Genomic DNA, 22682 nt, shown 5'->3' with positions numbered 1-22682 from the left:
ATGCATCTCAAAATAACCATAATCAATCATACCCATAATATAATAGATAGACTAAGACCAAACAAACCAGAATAGGACAAAAACGTAGTAGGAGACAAAAAGCCGAAGGGAAAAAGTATAAGAAATACATATAGACACAGACACATGTGTCTACATACAGTTTTGAAACAGTGTTGAGATTGTGAAAGACTATGAAGACCTTTGAGGTTGGACTAAATGCATTTTGCGTTATGATGTGACCACAAGCCTATGGGGACAGGGAGTAAAATGTGCTAATTTGAATAAGAATGGCCTCCATAGGCTCCTGTTTTGACTGCTTAGTCCCCACCTGGTGGAACTGTTTGTGAAGGATTAGAAGGTGCAGTCTTGTTAGTGGAGGTGTGTCATTGGGATGGACTTGGAAGTTTCAAGACTTAAGCTTCCCAGTGTGCTCTCTGCTTCCTGTTTGTGGATCAAGATGTGACCCCTCAGCTGTTTCTGCCTCTACCTTTGCTCTACTAAAATGGGCTCAAACACTCTGAAACTGTAAGCCAAATTAGACATTTTCATTTATAAATTTACTCAGTTATAGTATTTTGCCAGAGCAATAGAAAAATAACTAAGACAGTAATTGATGCTGATTCTCACTGCCAGGTCTACAGATTCTAATAGCCTGTGAGCTTGGTGGAATGTCAATACTCTGACTCTATTCAAGACCTAGTGGATTAGAACGACTGGGTGACCTAGAGATCCGTTTTAACCAGGTGGTCGGGTGATGGTAAATCACTTTAAGATGCACTAACCTGGAGTAAATGCACACTAACTGGCCAGCCAACAACCTGCAAGGAGCTGAAAGCCTAGAGAAGGAGTTGAGGAAACAGACCAGAGCTCAGGAGTTTGACAGACTAATTAAAACACAAGCCTAGTATCAAGCTAGTAAGGGAGATGTTTTGCAAGGAAGCGATTAACATCCTTTAAATCACATTGCTTTCTTTATCTATCAGTAGAATCCACCCAGCCACAAAAATAAGATAAATGGGGTAAAGATAAGAAAATACTCTGCAAACACTCTAGGAGGGCAACATAATAAATAATTTACTGGGAACATTGCCCGGGCATGAAAGAATAAGTTTAGAATTTGGAAAACAGATAGCGGATTCTGGAACATAAATATGGAAATGAAATACATGGATGGGCTGGCAGGCATGCTCTTTTACAAATCCAGGATGACAATGACAGATTCTTCCTCTGGACTTTCTCAGAATGCTGATCAAAGAAGGTTAGACGCAGCTGCAAACTGCCAGCAAATAAATCCATGTGGAGATTTATATTATAACTGAGGAACGCGCTTGTGAATTTGGATTATAGGGTGGAAGATAAAAGTTTGCTTGGTGTGTGTGTGTGTGTGTGTGTGTGTGTGTGTGTGTGTGTCTGTGTGTACATGTGAAAAATGCCAAACACCTGCAACAGGTGTTGCTCAAAGAAACACACGAATCTGACTACTTACAAGTTGAAGAGTTTTGAAGAAGTCATACCTAGGAGATAGAAGAGCCTTGTCTACGAAGACTTTCCTATGGGAGTTGTAACAAGAAGGAGATCTCTGGATATCTGCTGCCTCCTCAGTCCCCAGCTTATGGTGCAAGGAAACCAGCCATGCAAGGCCTGCTTTAGAAAAAAAAAGAGGAAAGAAAACCCAAACGTTCAATGGGATTTGAGAAAAAAGAGCTAATGTGTCCAAGGAAAAATAGAAAAACAAGTTTGTGTTCAAGTATTTGGTTACCTTCAATTGCGTAAAATATAGTCTACAAAAGTAGCTCACATGCGACTGTGAAGTCATCCTTGCCTTGTCTTCGCCATCCTCCTTTCCTTCTTCAGCATGCCCCAAACGTTAGCATATTTAACAAGTTAGAAGTTGGTGTATTTAGCAAGGGGACCCAGACACTGATTATTACTTTAGAGTTTCTAGTTTTTGGAGTTAAGTATTATATACAATCCACATAAAAAGGAAAGTGCAAAATCTAATGTGAAGCGGCCCAACTCCAGAATGATTATTCAAGTGGGATAGTTCACAGAGATGTAGAGACTTTGGGTCTGGTTAATTTTGGTGTGTGATGTTTTTTATTTGTGAGTTTCTAATAATAAGGTTTGTAAAACTCAAAAACATTTCAATGTATTTAATATTTTTATAATTAATTTTATGTTAGCATAAAAAGTGATGGGTTTCGTTTCGGCGTTTTAATACACAAATCATTATGACTTGTTTTTATTAATCCCATCCCCTCATGGTCCTCCCTAGTGCCTTCTACCTGTTTCTTGTTGGCCCTATTCATACCACCCCTTCTCCCCGTCCTGTGTTTTCACATCACAGGAACCCCATTACTCTTCCTCTACACACTTGCCCACTCTGTTAAGACTTCTTCCTTCCCTTTCATGGTCCCCTCTGTGTGTCCCACACAGCAACATGCATATACTTCTAAATCTAGATTCTACATATGAGGGGGAAAGGTGTTTTATTTGTCTTTCTGTGTTTGGCTTATTTCTCTTAGCATCATGATTTCTATTTCTATCTATTTTCCTGAAAATGTCACGATTCCATTTTTCTTTAAGACGAAAATGTTCTGCTGTATACATAGCCCATTTTCTTTACCCATTCATCTATTGGTGGACATCTATGCTGACTGCATCTCCTAGCTATTGTGAAGAGTGCAGCAATAAACATGGATAGACAAAGCATCTCTTTGGTACCTGGATTTAGGGTCCTTCAGATTTATCCCAAGGAATGTTACAGTTGAGTCATAGAGTAGTTCCATTATTTATTTATTTTTTTGGTGGAACCTCCATACTGACTTATGTAGGGGCTACAACTGTTGGTATTCCTGCCAGCTGTGTGTGAGGGTTCCTCTTTTCCCACACCCTTGCCAGCATTTGCCCTCTGTTTCCTTGATGATAGCCCTTCTGATTGGTATGAGATTGAAATCTCAAAGCATTTTAATTAGCATTTTCCTGATAACTATGGATGGTAAGTCTTTTTTTTTTCCAATTATTGGCTAGTTTTTTTGTTTTTTGTTTGTTTGTTTGTTTGTTTGTTTGTTTCCGTTTTTTGAGACAGGGTTTCTCTGTGTAGCTTTGTGCCTTTCCTGGAACTCACTCGGTAGACCAGGCTGGCCTCGAACTCAGAGATCCTCCTGGCTCTGCCTCCCGAGTGCTGGGATTAAAGGCATGAGCTGCTGCCGCCGCCGCCGCCGCCACCACCACCACCACCACTGCCAGGCGGCTTGTTTATATATATGTTTTTGAGAACTGTCTATTCAGTTCATTCATCTGTTTCTTGATTTTCATTAAAATGTTTATTGATTCAGTGAATTTTTACTTTAATTTTTGCAGTTCTCAAAATAGTGTAGGTATGAATCCTTTCTTTCTGATGTATACTAGTCTCTTTGTATTTTCTACCTTCCATTTTTTGCTCATATCTGAGATGTTCCCTCAACCCAAGTTAATGCATATACATAAGTCCATAATCCAGTGATTGGGTGATTGCTGGAGACTAGAGGCAGCTAGGTGACAGTATATCTGGTGCCTCTCATAATGACCACCTAGCACTATTATCCTGTTGAACAGACAAAGAAGAAGGTTTGTGGTATAATGTTCCTTTTTTTGTTTACCAAACAGGAATGAAAGCTTCTTGAAATTCTAGCTAAAAGATGAGAATGATAGGAAGCACATAAGGAAGGAAGCAAAAACTAGCAATGAAAATTACTTATTGATTATTTTGGAGCATGAGTCTCTGACAGGTAACACTGGATATTGCACACCCTGGAAACTAAACTGACCAATGAATAACATGTAAAAATAGGAATCAGCTACAAGACAAGCTTACCACAACTCTAGTGGCTGGTTACTTTTTAACAAAGACAGGTAAAGTTCAATGAACTGGAAAGTGGTGTGCTTAAGCTCTGCTGCTATAGTCATGTCCTAGACATTGTGAAGTTTCACATTTGAAAGAAAAACGTTACTAGTCTAAAAGCTAGACACATGAAGATTAGTGCTATAGACTAACCATTCTTAAGTGTGCACATCTTTAGAAATAAAAGAAGAAAGGCAAGTGTACAATTTTCAGAAAATTTGACTTAAAATCACTCATCTTCTTCCTATAGGAAGACAGTAGACACCACATTCCCATAGTTTAGCGTTTTTCTAATCATTATTTTATGCTATTTGAGTGCATAATTTATAAAAATCTGTATGATATTTTTCTTAATAAATATAACACAAGGTAATTTCCATTATTCTAATTATTAGCATATTGAAAGCCCACATGTACAATCCTAGAGTGAATAGACCCATAAATATTTAAATTTTGTTTTTATTGGTCAACACTGTTCCTCCTTTCCTCTCCCTTCTATTCTATAGAATATGACAATGAACATCTTTGATACAAAACTTTTCTGTACATAATGATTTTCTTCAGATAAATTCCTGGACTTAGAATTATCTTTTTCAAACCTGGACATTTGAAAGACCCTTTCTTCATATTGTCATATTATTTGCCCATGAGTCTTTAACATTTCTTTCTCCTGGGAGTAATAACCCATCTCCAGTATAGTGTATCTTAAGATTTTTTTTTTTAATCTCTGTAAATTTGATAAGCAAAATGTATAACCTGCTTTTGTTTTAATTTGAATTTAGCAATATATTAATGGGAAATATTTTTATCATATTTGTAAATAAAACATTTTCTTAAATATATATTTCCTGAAGAATTTAATTTTGTTAGTTTTTCAATTCGGATATCTACATTCATTTATGAAAATGTGAGGATGAATTTTTGAGAATTAAGTGAACTAAAATAAATTCTGAATACATAAAACATTTTAGTTGGTATAAGAAAACCAATTGTTAAAGACAAAATAACTCACAGATTCAAATATCCACTTTGGGGCTCTGACATCAATTAGTACTGTGTTTGAAAAAAAAATAATGTCAGAGTAAAGCAATCAACCATTTACTTTACCAAGTGTTACCCAGCATTAACACACTATTACAGATACAGCAGATCCTCATATTCAAATAAAAGAGACGTGCTCAACAGCCGATGGCTTCAGTTATTGCTTACGTGACTAATCTACAAATGGAGCAGTTAAGTGTCGACTGACAAACATCCTAAATACCTGCCCCATCATTTCCCCACTGTTTACTGGCCACTAGAGTGAACACATCTGTCAGTTCATTGCTTAGTAAACATTAACTGGAAAAAAGCAAATTTAGTGATCTTTGTAGACTTTCAAATTTCCTTTGCCTGGAGAAAGGCAATTGAGAACGTGTCAAAAAGGCCAGCACAACACCTGGATATAAATTGTGGTTGGAAACCTCTTTTCTCAAAGTTCACTCAATGAAGGAAATACTTGGTCTTGGTCAAGAGGGCAATTGATCTCCTGGGCTATTGACAAAGACCATAAATGTATGCTCATTATTCTTGCTCTGTCAACAGCCTCTGACATTTCTATTTGACCGATCATAGATCAGTCATGGAAAAATACAAGGCAAATGACTCCTTTTCCCTAAAGTTCAGAGACCCAGGATGTCTCAGAAATTGAATCATTTGCAACTTACTGCTTTTTCCATTCTTCAAGAACCATGTTAGAGTTGATACTACACATGCACATTGGTATTTGGTGTTTGTGTGTATGCTCAATAAAATATCATATTATGTTCTACATGGCATTCTCTGATTAGCATATACTGGGGAAAATCAGGTCTTTTAGAAGAATCAATGTAAAACAGCTAATCATGTATGACTTTAATACACATGCTTCTGAAGCTTATTTGATATTATTACCTTCCACCTATTAATTTGCATCAATAGTGAAATTTCCCTTAGAAATGTGAGAGCTATACCTTCAAAGAGAAAATAATTACCCCATAAAAAAAATACAAATCTAGAACTCTATTAACATTAAGACACTTCTAACATTGGAGTATTTATGTATCCTGGCATTTCTACCTCATTTTTCTGTGTGTCAAATAACAAGTATATTTAAAGTACAACTCTTGGCCTAAGTATCTTTTGGCCAGTTCTTTGTCCAAGTCATCCATTCAAAAATTTCTGTTCTCCAAAAGCTTATGCCTTTAAAAGCAATAGTTCTCAAAGAGCTACTTCTTCTAGGCTATGTGATAAGCTCCGAGGACAATTTTCTATAATCACAGCCAGAAGTGAGACTGGTATCATGGTAGAGGGGAGAGAACCCCTACAATGTACATATTTCTGAATGTTTCGTATTTCTGAAAATGTATCAAACAGGATTCAAATATCATCCTTTACCTATAAAAAACAAAAAATATTTCAGGAAGGAAAAATGGTGGCGAGAACAGTTTATTGTTGCATGATATAATGGAAGGCATACAGAATTTAATATAACATACACATTAATTAGAATACTGAATGTGTAAATGATAATTATTTGATATTGGATGAGTCATTTATTTCATATTCCTCTTATAATACAGAAAAGTATGGTAAGAGTCATTCTGTGTGCCTTAAATGAGGCATGCTGTTAACACAAATGCATAATAACTAGCAAGCAACAAAACCTCGGTTACGAAGTCTTCTTTCCTACATTCTCCTTCTTTGATCTATTTAAATGTCTTTCTGAACTTCTGAGTGAGTTGTTGACATTCACCTGAACCTAGTCACAGTCCTGGGTCTTCAAACACCAGTGTGTGAGATGGGAAAAACATTTGGAATCCTGAAGCTGCCTGAACAGTAGTCTGCCAAGTCCAGCCCTGGAGGAAGGCTATGGAGACCCTGATGCAGTCCCCTTCACACATGCTTCCATTTTCCTGCTGGCTCAGTAGTTGCTTCTCCATCTCGCTCAAAGATCCATTTCTAAAACCCTCTTGTTGATCCCCTTCCATGCCAATGTCCTTGTCTGTCTTCAGCTCGCAATTACTCATTCAATTAGCTCCCTCCAAAACAAATACATGATGCTTGAAACCTCATAGAAATCAACTTTCCATGTCGACTGGAAATTAAAGAAGAAACTATCTTCATAAAATATGTTATATGAATATAATATACAGCAAATATGTTAAAGGCCTGTTGGCCTTGGGTAGGTATAGAGGACTGTAAAGCTTACACCTGACTTTTTAAACTGTCATCTGCTGCTTACAAATTCATCTATCTTGGTTCTTTTTTTTTTTTTTTGGACACCCATCTCATCTGAATGGCTGTAGCTAATATTAATTTCCGGTGATTGAACCCTTAGCCTGTGGCAGACAAACTTTATAACCTCATCACACTGATGGAGATACTAGGAAGAAGCCTTGCCTCCCTGACAGGCACACAGAAACTTAGAGAGGTTATATAACTTGCTCCAGATGGTGAACCTTGGGTCTGAAATAAAAGCAAATCCCATGCAAATAAACAGAATGGACAATTGACAGTGAGATAATCCTCAACCAACAACAACAAAAAAGGTATCAGTCAAAGACTGAATGATGTTCAATTACTTTTCAATGTATTCAAGAACTCTCTGAATGTCTATTTTCTATAAAATATGTAATGAATAGTAACGTGCTTATTTTCACACCACTGAAAACATTTCTCTGACTTATAAATCCTTTTGCAATAAAAATATTATTTCCATGTATCTGGAGTCCAGTCATGGAAACAAGCGAGGGGCGCCAAGCTGAGATGAAAAGCTCTCCCCACCTACCTACTTCCTATGACGGTATGGAAAAAGTGATACTAAATTTTATTACCAGGGTAGACATCTATTTGTTCTGTATGACTTAGTTATATTTTGGCTTGGAGACGGAGGGTTAAATGACATAATTCCTGGTTGTTCTTAGGTTTGACTACTTACAACAGAAACTGCAAATCTTTGTGACTGAGAGAAGCCAGCAGCTTATCATGTTCTCACACTGAAAAGCTTGAAGGAAGTTCAGGGCTGTGCAGGCGCCTCCAGGGTCATCTGGTGACTTAACCAAGTTTCCCATCCCCCTACCTTTCCCATGATGCTGTTTCCTAGAGCTGCTGTGACAAATGCCACCAACGAGCTGGGTTAAAGCAACAGTGATTTATTTTTTCATACTTAAAGAGACCGGAAATCTACCATCAGTTCTGCTGGAGCTAAGGCAAGAATAGTGCCCTCCCCTAAAGCTTCTGGAGAAAATTAGCTCATAACCCTTGTTGTTGATGCTATGAGCCTTCCTAACCAAGCAGACACATTCTCTAACTGCATTGCTGTTCTCTCTGTGCTAAGGCTCCTTCTTGTAAGAACACATGTGGTTATATTTAGGGTCTTCTGTGTGTGAATGTCCTCTCCAAACTCATGGTGAAATTTAAATGTTATTGAGACAACACCAAGACCAGGAAATGATTTAAAAAATGGTTCAGTTACAGAGGCACCACCCTCATGAGGGGATCACATTCATTATCTTGAAAGAAGGTTAGTTATGGGAAAGTGGGCATATGCCTAGAATACTTGCTTGTTTCTCTGTCTTCCAGCATAGAATGATTTCTCATGAAAGACCTAGCTAATGTCATGTTCTTGGAATTCCCAGTCTTTGGAGCTGCAATCCACATGAACCTCTATTGTTATAATTTACCCAGTTGTGGTATTCTATCATAATAGAAGAAAATAGGCAAGGATGGGCACTCTGAATAATGCAATATAACCCTTTTTCTAAAAATGCTTTATTTAATTCCATCTGTGAAGTTCTTGTGTTTCATATAAAATGACACTCATGGGTTCCAGGACTAATCTGAATACTGAGGAGAGAAGGGACACGGAAGGACTTACTGCAATGGATCCTTGACCCACTATAAACCCTTGTTTGCATCCTGTCAGTCAGAGGTCAATTACATGGCCATATTTAGCTGTGGGTTACACTGGAAACTAGTCTTTTTTTTTTCTTTTCTTTTCTTTCTTTTTTTTTTTTAAATCATTATCTCAGTTTTGTTTAGAAGAAAGGGAGAAAATGTATTCTAGGACCACCAGCAAGGTCTGTTACCTTCTGTCACTTTGACCACCTAAATATCTGCATGCATGTTTCTTCATAAACCCCTGCTACTCTGTCCTGCCTCAAGAGCAAAGCATCTAAAATCTGAGTCTCTTAGTTGTGGAACCATCATCTCTAATTAGTACAAGTAAGACTCTTTGTGCTTCAGTTATCTTTCTGCAAACACCAAAGAGTAAAGTGATCTAAACAGAGCTTCCCTGAGAAGTGGCACTCTCTAGAAATAATTTCGGACAGAAATAATGGCAACTCCCTATGGTGGGCAGTGAGTGCTTCAGGTACCCTGTGTGCTTCCAAGGATCCTTCCTGTTCCTTCCCTTTACAGTGCCTCTGAAGCATTTAACACCACGTGCTCTTTTGCCCAAATAACCCTCCCTTTGCCAGTCATCAGGATGATTTAGGGATTCAATAGGATTTAGTTTGTTAGAAACATCGTTTCTTCAAGGACCTAGTAGGCTTCCACTTTGTTTCTAGGCCATGCTGTGTGTCTGTAACCATAGACAAAAGTCTCGAAGTACCACATGTTTTAAAACTGGAGGCTTTTAGTTATAGGCTCTGGACTCTTCCTCCATCCTCTCCTGCTTTAGATGGGCCTTTTCAAGGTCATTTGACACACATAGTTGGAGTGGGGACACAATTCTCATCTTTACCACAACTGGCTTATGTATTATAGCAGACAATGCTAAAACTAAGGTGTTTGGGAAAGATGCATGTTTATCACCTGTGAATTTGGACGCTTTGCTATTTTCACTTACAGTTCCTCACTCTGGGATGACTTCCATAACACCAACTCTTGTAATTCCATCACCAACTTTTTACTGGAAGATAGGAATATTCACTCTAGAACCAGATTGTCTAGCTCAAGCCAGACACGCCATGTATTAGCTAGGCAACTGACAACTTCCTTCATTTTTCTGCTCCTCGTCTAAAATGGAACTAAAATAATATGTACTTCATTGTTTTGCTTGAGAATTGAGTTTCTTTAAATCCACAAAATAGTAAAATGGGGTGTGGTACATTATATGTACCACTTAGGTGCAGGAGGGCTTATTGCTCTAAGGCAGATTCTTGCCAACTTTTGTTGCAAGCACACTCAGGTACCAAGCTGATTGCTTGAGTTCATTCCTTTTGTAGATTCATCTAAAATATCAACAAGTAACCAACAGAAGACAATATATTGATTCATTCCTGAAATTTCTTTATCAGTAATCAGAGTATGTATTCTGACCTGAATTCATGGTAACAGTGCCAATATACATTTTGTACAGAATATAAAAAAGTTTTACATCTGGGACTTATATTACCTGAGTCATTGGGACCCATGTTTTAGGGGTTTATCATGACCAATATCCTCACTTCTTGGCACCAAATACCTTATTCATAGAGCCTTGATTTGTCTTCTTCTGATATACTCCATGTAACTAAAGCATAGACATGATAAATTCTCATTTCTTTTTGCATGGAAAGTCTGAACTAAGTTAATTATGGAATGCCATACTCATTACCTGTCAAACTGGGATGTGAATTGTCTCTGGATTTCTGTCTTTCCACCAGCAGAATGCTTTCTAGTTCACACAGTTCAGGACAACAGGCAGTCACCATATTTAATGCTGAGCTGCATAAAGGAAGGAGGAGAAGCATGCGTGCTGGAAGCCGAGTGCACATATGGAGAGCTTGTAGCAAGACCACACCTTGCAAGGGAGTTTGGGAAATGTGGTCTGGAGCTGGTGGCACTGTGCCAAACCCCAAATCAAACTCTCTGTTATCATAGAAGAAAATGAGATCGAGCCCTGTGGAGACAACCAGAAGCCTCTGCTACATTCACTGAAAATGATTCTCGCTCCAATGCAGCATAATGTCTGTTAAAAATAATGCGGCGTATGTAACCTATTCGATCTCTACCTCTTTCCCTACCGCAAGAAAAACTGCAACCAGTGGGCCCACATGCATTCAATAAAGAGTAAAATAAAAGCCAATCGCATATATCAAATGACAACCCTGTCTCAGCATAGTTCACGGTTTTTCCTTAAGATCTAATTGTATTTCCTGAAATTGGAATCAATTTGCATGAGCAGTTTTTGAAAATAAAGACCAAAATATTTGCATATCTGTATAACATGCAGGCTCACTGTATTTATTGAGATACCTATTTTAACCCTTCTATGCTTCTCCAACTTATATACAGAAAGGGACACTTTAAGAAACAAAATACTTAATTTGAAACAAAACCAATATTTTCTATTACTTTTGAACACGTAGAAAGAGTATGAGAGAATTCTGTTATTCTTTCCACTTTTTAGTTTTTCTTTGTGAAGCAGAGAAGGAACAGAAGAAACAAAACCTCAGTACTCATGGTTTTACAGATGTCACAAAATCTCAAACTTAAAAATTCTACAAGGTTTTTAGGAAAGGAGAAAGCAATATATAAATGTCTTACGCTGTTTCTTCATCAAACAACTTTGCTGTCTCAGTGCCTAAGCTTTTTGGAGGATTTTTGGGAGGTTGGTTGCTTTGTTTGTTTTGTTTTCAGTGATGTTCAGCATTTTGTACCCTGATAGGAATTTTAATGAACAGAAAACAAAAAGCACTGGTAGCAAGCTGAGCCCAGTGGATGAATCAGGTAGGCGTGTGCATTCATTGCACCAATTGCTGGCAATTTTCTTGTGCCACTGTGGCCTAAACGCCAGTCAACCAGACATGCCACCAGAGAGGTAAGTTTTTAGAAGATGCTAGACACTTTCCAAATAGATTTCTTTACGGGAATAGAAATAAAGTTAATTTTGCATGAGCACACAGCAAGTCTGCAGACAAATGTTCTACATAGTTCCCTGAGGACTCAGTAGAGGTGGCAGCAGGATTGAGCCATGCCAGACATGGCAGCTCCCCTGTGCAATGCCTCTCGGATCCGTCAGCTGTACTCAAGAGCTTCACTGCAGCCATGAGGAGCTACACATGTCCTCTTGCAGTCATCCCAGTTCATAAATACAGCAGCAGCTCATCTATTTTCCCCCTTTTATTTTCAGAATAGTAATGTGGGCAACATGTCTTGGGAGCTTTTTAATATAATAGATTTGACCCACAGTGGGGGAGTTCCTGTAGGTCAGAGAGCACCCCATTCATTTTGAATGACTACTCATTATTTCTGCCCTACATACTCATGCTTAACCACGTCCAGGAAGGATCCTGCCTGCTTTGCTGGTACTTCTTACCTACCTCACAGCCCTTCCCTCATCCAAAGGTGATTTCATTACACCAGGAACTCTTCCGAGGTCTAAAACTAGGGGCCCTTTTTCTTCCACAGCACCAAGGCTCTCCAAGCTCCTCATCTTCATCCTCTTAGTGTTACAGCCACAGTCTTCAAGCTGTCGAGTCGATTCTTCCTGTGTGCCACCATGTTGCCCCATCCAACCTAGCAGCATATGACTTGGCCAGAAACAATCTAGTTGAATAAAGTAATTCCAAAATAATTTTAAGCAAAGGAAGTCAGGTCCACATGAAAGGTGGTTTCAGCAGTACGCCCATAGGCTTGCTGAGGTATCAGCAATTATGCAGTTGATACTACTTACCCATCTTTAGTATTTTTGTCCATATTTATAATGCTCTTTAATCCAAGCTTGGTTTTTTTTTTTTTTTGTGTGTGTGTGTGTGTGTGTGTGTGTGTGTGTGTGTATTTTTCACTTCCAACTAACCAAAACTTGGAGAAAAATAAGTGTCTAACAAATGGTGGTTGTTTAAATTAGTTATAGGATGTTATAATAAAACACACATGGTATGACCTCATTTTATTAAAAAATCAAAAATATGAGAATGCTACATTTATAATATTGTACATGATTACATATTTTTAATAATTTAAAGGCATATAGAAAGTATTCCATAAGATGGTAATAGCATTTATCTTCAAATGGGTATGATCATGCTGTTCTGTGTGCTCTGTTTTCCCTGCAATAGTTTTTTACCCATTTTTAAAAATAAGTAAAAGTGGGAGAGGGTAATAGACTTTAATGAGTGAGGGCTTAGTGTGTGTTGCGTTCTGTGGCAAGTTTAAATTTGAATAATCAATAATTCTGTGAGGTGAATAACAGATGATATTTTATTAACAAAAATGACATAAAAACTTACAGATGTACAGACTGGCAAAGAGTATATTGTACCTTGTTTCAGACATGAGATTCAATATACACACTGGCCAGGCTTCTCTAAGAAGTCATTCAGGCTGGGCGGTGGTGGCTCATACCTTTAATCCCAGTACTTGGGAGGCAGAGCCAGCCTGGGCTACCAAGTGAGTTCCAGGAAAGGCACAAAGCTACACAGAGAAACCTTGTCTCAAAAAACCAAAAAAGAAGAAGAAGAAGAAGAAGAAGAAGAAGAAGAAGAAGAAGAAGAAGAAGAAGAAGAAAAAGTCATTCAGTGTACCACTGTCAATGAATATTTAGGCAATGCTTTTAACCATTACAAACAACACAAGCAAGAAACAATCATTAAGCAGATAACTCGAAGCTTAAACAAGCAAAATAAAAATCAAAGAGCCATTTTAAAGTGTAAATGTAAATGACTTTAATTAAATGTAGTGAGTCTCTCTCTGTCCCACCTGCCAACTCCCAAATCACAACATGGAGAGTTATTATTAATTATAAAAGTGTGGCAAATAGCTTAGACTTTTTTCTAATTAGCTCTTATAACTTAAATTAACCAATTTCTATTAATTTACTTTCTCCCTCATGGCTTTATTATCTCATCTCCATAGTGCCCATCCTGCTTGCTCTGCAGCCTCTGGCATCTCCTCCTTTCTTCTTCTTTGCATACCCCATGTCTGGGAATTCTGCCTTGCTATTGGCCACTTAGCTTTTTATTAAACCAATCAGAGTGACATATCTTCACAGTGTACAAAAATACTATTCCACAATAGTTCAAAGCCATTTGGGAGACTATATTTTAAGTTTTCATTTTTCTTCAATATCCAATTTCTGAGGTACTATTTCAGAGATCCCCCCACAGAACAATCTCCAGGGTTAAAAATGAGTAAATGAGTGAATATAGCACTCATTTCTTTCAATAACAGAGGGTTATGTTTACCAGCCTATTCTAAATTTTGTGACACAATTGCTTTACTGGCAAATGATCTTGGTGTCCTTTGGATATCTTAAGGTCTTCCTTAGAAGTCTAGTCACTTGGATTACTTCATACTCTCCACACACAGCAAATGATGACTTGAAATTGTCCACATTCTGGATGAAATTCTATTTCTACTGCATGGTTCAGTTCTTAAGAATTTCTAAGACTCTGCCTCTTTTTATTTACCAAGTTCTACTTCCACCATGGAGATGACCTAAACCCAGCTTTACTGTGCTTTCACATTCAAGACCCTGAGAAACCAATATGGCAGGAGTCCTGTACAATGAAAAAAAAAAAAGTCTAGTATAGAGAATCACTGGGAAGATCATCACATTGTTACCCCTCTGCAATGATACCTAAGCAACCCAAGGTACCTGAGGATTCCAGGGGCCATCTGATCTGCATTTTCTTGTTAGTATACATACTGATAATGCTGGATCTGAGTCAGGAAAGCATACAGGACAATGCTCAGCATTTCTTGGTTTTGGAATGTTCCAGAAACTCCTCACCTACAACAGAATAGCAGATGATGCACCAAACCAGGAATCTGGTTACATATCTGATTTTCCCAAAGCCCCACCTCTCTATGGGAATGAGCAAGGTCAGTCACTGTTCAATGTTAGTGGATCATATCTGCTAAAGATGGAGAATGAGAGAACTAGATTTCCCAAAAATGTCATGAGACTTCTACAAATCTTAATATGGAGACATCATGCCTGACTTACTGGGACAAAGTTGGTTTTTTTTGTTTTGTTTTGTTTTTTGTTTTTTAAAGTAGTGATTTCAGGTTGTGAGGTGGTGAGTGACCAGTTCTGCACTTAGCATACTCTATGGTGGCCTGAAAATTCTGTATTCAAGATGGAAAAGTGAAACTGGTGTGTCATCACAAGGTGAATATTTCAACATGGGATTATGCCCAATCCTTTGAGAAGGCAGTGAGGGTGGGAAAGGAGACATGGCCTCCTGCCTAGGGAGAGACAATCAGAAAACTGTAAACCAAACACCCAAGTTCTCTAGGAGAGTGTGGAAGACAGAGGGTCACCATCACAGGGATACCAACATTTATTTAGATGGATGCCAAAACGAATTCCCTCTAACTAATGGCTGTAAGAAGCACATATTTATTATTTTATGCGCTATAGATCAGAAGTCTGATCTTTTGGGGCTGAAGCCAGAATGTTGGCAATCCTTCCACTGAAGGCTCTGGTATAACTTTGACTTTTCTGGAGGCCAGCCACTTCCCTTTGACTGCCATCTCTTCTAAGTCAACAGTGGTGGATCAAGTCCTTCCATTGTATTACTCTCATTTATTTTTATTTTGTTTTCCATTTAATGACCCTTTAATACATTTGGCCCTTCAGGATAACCCCAGATATTCTCCCTGTTTTAAGATCAGGTGATTAGCAACTTGATTGTTACCCAAATCTTCAATTTCCCCTTACTTTGTAATAGTGACAAGCTGGGTACTAGAATATGGGCATCTTTGGTGGACAGGCATTATTCTACTTTACACAGATGACTGAGCAAACTAAAGCATGTTCACCCAAAAACAAGAGCATCAGTAGTATAGAAAGCAGTATGACTGGACTGAGCTAACTGTACCATGACAGCAGAAATCTCAGGGGATCATGTGATGCAAATGGGTGAAAGAACAAGAGCCATAAAAGGAGGGCGAAGGAGCAGGGGGTAGACTTTGTCCGTGGGTGGCTCACATGCAATCCATGGACACATGAGAGACTAATCTTATCAAGAACACAAATACTAGCCGGGTGGTGGTGGTGCACACCTTTTATCCCAACACTCAGGAGGCAGAGCCAGGCTGATCTCTGAATTTGAGGCCAGCCTGTTCTACAGAGTGAGATCCAGGACAGGCACCAAAACTACGCATAGAAACCCCATCTCAACCCCTCCAATCCCAAACAAACAAACAAACAAACAAAACCCACAAATACCAGTATGGACTTTCAGTGTACTTTGTGTTTTTAAATATCAAATTCTCTACATCCTCCATTATTTAAGAGGTTAGAAGGAAGATATAAAATTACTGAAATGGCCTCATCCTTGTCCTTATGGCTGATAAATCATGCTCATTGCTCTTCAGTTAATATCTCTAGGATTTAATAGTGTGATTTTTAAGTAGGTGTTTGAAGTTACTTTTTCAATGAACAAATGGAAGAATAATGTACCCTCCAGTGGTGTTTGGTAGGGCAGACAGATGGTTTTGTGTGAATTTAAAGCAATATTTGGAAAATTATAACTCTAAAAGAAACAAAGTAATTTTAATTCACTTGTTTAATTTTCTCTGGTACACTGACCCCCATCAAACCCTATTTTAGGGCTGGAAGGATAGTTCAGTAATTAAGAGCACACGTTGCTCTTTTGGTGAACCGTTTGGCTCTACCATGTATAGTAGGTATTAAAAAATACCTTCTAATCCAGATTCAGGGGATCTATGCCCTCTTCTGACTTCTGTGGACATCTACACTCATATGTATATTCCACACACATGTATCCCCTTCTCCTTTCAGCTCTATAGCCCCATTTGGCCCAGACCTGTGCAGGCCCCATTTGGTACAGACCTGTGCAGGTTCCATTTGGTACATGCCTGTGCAGGTTCTGTTTAGTACAGACCTGTGCAGGCTCTGTGCGTGCTGCCTCGGTCCCTGGGAGTTTATATGTATGATGATCTTGTTTCTTTAGAAAGCCTTGTTTTCTTGATGTCCTCCATCACCACTGGCTCTTATGTTCTTTTCAACTCCTCTTCTGAGGAGTTCCCTGAGCCCTGAGGAGAAGGAATTTGATGGAGACCTCCTATTTAGAGCTGAATGTCCCAAGGTCTCTATCTCTCTGCATAAAGTCTGACTGTAGGTCTCTGCATCAGTTCTCATCTGCTGCCAGAGGAAACTCTTTTGATGATGACTGAATAAGGCACTGGTCTATAGTATAGCAGAATATCATTAAACAACCATTTTATTGTCACTTTTTTTTTTTAAAAACTAGTAGTATTTTGCTTTTCCCTAGGTCCCTGGGCTAGCTAGTCTCTCTCTGTTTGTCCCATCACACAAGCAGTATCTAGTATGGATTCCATCTCATGGAGTGGTCCTTAAGTTAAATCAGACATTGGTTGTTTACTCCCATAAGCTTTGTGCCACCATTGCCATAGCATATTTTTCTGGCAGGACAGAAGGTAGAACAAAGGTTTAGTGGCTAGATTGGTATCTACATTTCTTTTTTGGTAGTCTGGAAGGGACCTTCCTGTACCAAAGATACTAGAACATAGGGGTGAAGGTTCAGTGTAGGCACCAGATCACCCTCTTCATGTTCAAAAGAGCTGTGTTGGTGTTGTCCTCAGCAGCCTATTGTTCTGAGGATTAAGAAAATGTACAACCACATACAGACAGAAATGTATGGGTTTCAATCCACGGATCTAGACGGTATATTTTATAACAATACCTCTTTTGACTCACACATAATATTTATTTGTTGTCTTCCTATGCCATGTTGTGAATTTGAGGAGTGAAATTACTGTTTTAAGTTTCTCTACATAAGGAAAACATGCTCAAGAGCATGCAAGTTAAATGTTTGTTTCAAAGTAGCTTTGCTCTCCCATCTATCTAACTTCAATTTTCTCAAGTAGATCCATAAGATTTGATGGTAAGAAAAGCCATGAACGGCAAGTTTGGTGTGAGACTTGGACCCAGGTCCATCTTCTTTCAGAAAGCCGTGTGTACTTGCCTGTTCTTGCCTGTCTCACAGAAATGCATGGAGAGCAACTACAAGATCATGATTGTTCCCAATGGTAATAAAACCTTCAAGTTAATTAGCTGAGAAGAGAGCACAATAGGATGTTTTGATGAGGGCTAGCGTTGTTTTTCTACCTTCTTTGAAAATTACCTTTTATTTTTGAGATTATAATATAATTATATCATTTCCCCCTTCCCCTTGCTCCCTTCAAACCTTCCCATATACTCCCCCCATCTCCCACCCCTCTCTTTCAAGCCCATGACCTCATTTTTTCCATTTGGTGGCTGTGATGTGTGTGTGTGTGTGTGTGTGTGTGTGTGTGTGTGTGTGTATTCCTAAATACATAAATACAACCTACTAATTCTGTATAATGTTATTTGCATGTATACGTTTTCAGGGCTGACCATTTGGCCATTTGGTACTGGGTTAGCCAAAGGGTATGCTCTTCCTGGGAAGAACGATCTGTCCTGCTTCTGGCATTCCTGGTTGCCAATGATTCTCTGATAGTGTTGAGATTCCCACCATCCACGTTCAGTGTCTACTGTTGTTGTCCTTGTACAGGTCATGTTCAGGCAGCCATGCTCATGAGACTTCACAGATACAGCATCTGACACTTCTAGGAGACACAATCTCACAGCAAACTCCTTGTTCCTCCAGCTCCTGCGATCTTCCTGCCCTCTTTTGAAATGATTCCTGAGATTTAGGGGCAGGAGTTTGGTTGTAGGTGAATCCACTGGAGCTGGTCTCCACAGGTCTGAAAATTGATCAGCTGTGGTTTTCTGGTGTTCTCTGCCCATTGCAAAGAGAAGTCCCTGTGATGTAAGGCGGGGGCTACACTTATAGCTGAAGATTAGGAGCTAGGAAACTCAGATGAGACAGAACATATGACGCTTGACTTTCTGAGTCTGGGTTACCTCACTCAGTATGGCCTTTTCCAGTCCCACCACTTATCTTACTAGATATTAGAGAAGGATCTCTTCAGTCACTTTGTTTGTTTTTCGAGACAGGGTTTCTCTGTGTAGCTCTGGATGTCATGGAACTTGCTCTGTAGACCAGACTGGCCTTGAACTAAGAAAATCACCTGCCTCTGCCTCCCGAGTGCAGGGACTACAGGTGTGCACCACCATGGCCTGGCTTATGTTGTTTCTTTGAGACAAGATTCCACTTCGCAGCCATTGGCTGGTCTGAAACTTGCTATGGGGAGTAGATTGGTCTCAAACTTGTGCTCTTTTTCTACCTTTGAAAATTAGTTTTCTAGCTGAGCAGTGGTGGCACATGCCTTTAATCTCAGCACTTGGGAAGCAGAGGCAGGCATATCTCTGAGTCTGAGGCCAGCCTGGTCTACAGAGAGAGTTTTAGGACAAGCAGGGCTACACAGAGAAATCCTGCCATAACAAAACAAAACAAAAATTAGTTTTTGACATTTATGATAAATATATTGCCTTAATTCAACCAAAACTAACATGACTATCTAGTAGTTGGATTTGGGGAATTTTTCTCAATAGATCATAAATTAACATGCTAAAACTTCTGTATGAAATAGATGATAGTTCATAATTAATGGTCTTTAGAGTTTGGACTGGGGATGTAGCTCCATGGTTGGGTGTTTGGCCAGCATGTGTGAGGCCCTGGCTTCCGTTACATGCATGCAGAAAAAGGGGAGTAGGGTGCAGCTACAGCAAGCACAAAGCCCCCGTGTTCAACCCCCAACACCACATGCACTAGGTGTGGAAGTCTTGGGATTCAGGAGGAGGAAGCCAGAAGCTAAGCATTGGGAGCTGGAGACCAGCCTCAGCTCCCTGAGACCCTGACTCAGACAGAGTAGAAAGGTAAAAGTGTTATACTCATTCCTTCCTTCCTGCTTTTTATGTCAGAAAAGCCCATGAACATATTTGTCCGATAGGTTTGTCAAGGTTAGCCTGTGATAGAATTTAGGGATATACAGAAGAAGGAGTCACTGGGTTTTGCCTTCTGCTCCATTTCAAAGGCTGAAGGGTGCCTGACATGGGACCAAGAGAAATATAAAGACGGAGACAGCTGGAGCTCACACAGTGGAAGCGATGGTGATTCACCATGGTGTATAGGTAGACAAACCATGAGTTAAAGAGAGGTACGTGTCACTGGCAGGAGGGTAAAGGCCTCAGAGGAAGGCGAAGGTGCAGATGGGAGAAGAGAGGTAGCATGTGGGTGCTTCAGGGGGAGAATCTCACCCTGCTCATGAGCAGACTCAGGCCTTTTGACATGTCTCCAAGTCATGGTTCTCTAAGTCTTCCGCCCTTCAAAGAAGGGCATTGATAATAATACTTTGAAGATTTCATACAAGGAAATGTGATTTGCTGCTTGTACCGTCCATGGCATAGGGTAAAACACTGAGCAAATCCCCAGGAACAATTAACCATCCTTTAAAAACATTGCTGGTACAGGACTTTGAATAGGAAGAGAAAGAGGCCAGCAGCTCAGGAAAAAGGAAGGGAGGAGGTCCAGGGAAGACTGGTTTTTATCTAGGTGATATGCACCTGAGTAGTGCAGATGCTCATGCCAAGTCTCACACACTTGATGCTGAGAAACCAAGAATGCTGTATCCACAGTACTCTGAAGTAAATGTCAGGGATGGCAGTGACCTGGGGGATCTCCAGCACACTCTGGAGTCCCATGCAAAAATCAAGTGGCCATCAAGGGGAACTCAAAGAAGGATTCAGGAATGCAGGAGACACCTCATGAACTATCCTTCAACCAGAAGCGGGGCAGTCTGGAGAACTGTTAGTATTTGAATATTCTGTCTACTGTGTCCTCAGTTTGGTCTGGAAATCTGACTTGCTTTGTAGGATGGCAAAGAGAACAAACCCTGAGGACATCACAAACGAATGTAGAAAAGATAAATATGAGAAATGGACCAGTGCCATCTATAAGAGAAACCAGCATTCTCAAGTGTATGTGGAGCCAGACAGGAGCCTGCTAAGCTCTGCCTGCTCCAGGACAGAATCAGAGTGGAAGGATGCTAGGCCAGACCTTGCCAGATAAATTTACCAGGAGACCTACAAAAGCAAGGCAGATTACATTCTGTTTTGTGAAGTATCCTTGTTTGTTATATGTATCTATAAATAAGATTTAAAATATGTTGGGGGAGGCACCAGAGAAATGGCTCAGCAGTTCCAAACACTTGCTACTCTTCCAGTAGACCCTGGTTTGGTTGCTAGCACCTATGTCTGGCTGCTCACAACTACCTGGAACTATGGCTCCAGGGCATCTAAAGACCTCTTTTAGCCTCTGAGAGCACTTGCATTCATATGCACATACCTACACAAATTCACATAAACACACACATACACATACACACACACTAAATATTTGTTGTGTATTGAGTCACAATAATTACACTTTTTTACACCAGCACATCAGTTTACAGAGCACGCCAGTGTCTTCTTTAATTCTTACAACAGCACAGGAAGATAGCGCTTGTTTTGTCCCTGATTTTGCAAATGAGGACAAAGTCTCAAAGGACTTTAAGTTGCATGCCCAGGGTTGCTCTGCTGCTACTGAAACCAGCTGCCTCCGTATTCATTCATATTCAGCAAACATGTAGTGGGTTCCTCTCCTCTGCCAGGCGCTTGGCTAGAAGCTGAGGATACAAACACTGTGCTCAAATGAATGCAAAGAAAGCTGGGGGAAATACATCCCAAAACAAGGTTGCATGTGAGATTGTTACTGAGACTAGGCACAGAGGGGACTAGGAACCTGAGCAGCTCTGAACAGGTGTCACTGGAATTCCTTCTAGAAGGAATGAGTAGGTGTCTGTGGGATGGAGGAGAGAAAAGCTGTTCCAGGTATGGGCACTGCACATGCAAAGCTGTGGAAGCTCCAGAGCACATAACATGACACCAAACTGAAAAATTAGGGGAGGATGGCTTGAGTTGCAGGTGGAAGGTGCAGAAGCCAAATTAAAACCAATCTTTGTAGGCTGAGCTCAGGAGCCTAAATTTCCACGCTGTAAGTGGTTGGGATCCACTGGAGGATTTTAATTGTATGAGTGACAAGATCAGATTTGCTATTCAGAAAGCACACCCTGGCACAGATCAGTGGGTGGAATAGAAAGTGGTTGCCCTGGAGACGGGCAGACCCATTAGGCTCTGACAGAGATCCAGGAGAGAGAAAATGAGGATAGTGGTTGCAGGAACAAGCAGATTCAAAGACATTTTAGAGGTGGAGCGGATGGTCAGGAGACATTCACCGAGTATAAACGCCAACGAAAGGAAGAATTAAGAGGAATGGAGTGCTTTCTAGCTTGGATTTCTACATGGATAGTGAATAATTAATGAAGGTGTGGAAGGTGGGGGTGCTGGGGGCTTAAGAGGGAGGTAGTGGTAGGCAGATACGATCAATAGACATTTGTTTAACTGTATAGAACTTTCAAAGAGTAAAAAATAATATTATTTTGAAAAATCAAGGTATTAAATACCAAAAGAATAGCAAGTTTGCGGGGCTGGGGGGAGTGCTAATGGATTCTTACGTGACCTGTTGTGAATTTGATGTGTCTTTAGGACTTCTACGTGAAGAAGTCACACATAGTGAATTATCATCAGAATTCAGTGTAGACAGAGTAATCATTAAGTCACACTTTGCCACCTCCAGTTCCAGCGTCTGGGTGCTATAGCTTCTACCCAATCCATTTGCATCACTTCTGCAGCATGTCCCAGCTCAAGCCTTGCTCCAAAGTACAAATTAGCATAGCAGCTCAGTAAACAATGCCTTCGAGCTTCTGGAAAGAAAGATGTTCAGTCACCATAGGCCCAGAATTAATGAAAAGTCACAGAAATAATAGCTCTATT

This window comes from Onychomys torridus, chromosome 9 (assembly GCF_903995425.1).
Source record: "Onychomys torridus chromosome 9, mOncTor1.1, whole genome shotgun sequence".
Taxonomy (NCBI): Eukaryota; Metazoa; Chordata; class Mammalia; order Rodentia; family Cricetidae; genus Onychomys; species Onychomys torridus.
Note: the sequence above shows the minus strand (reverse complement) of the source record.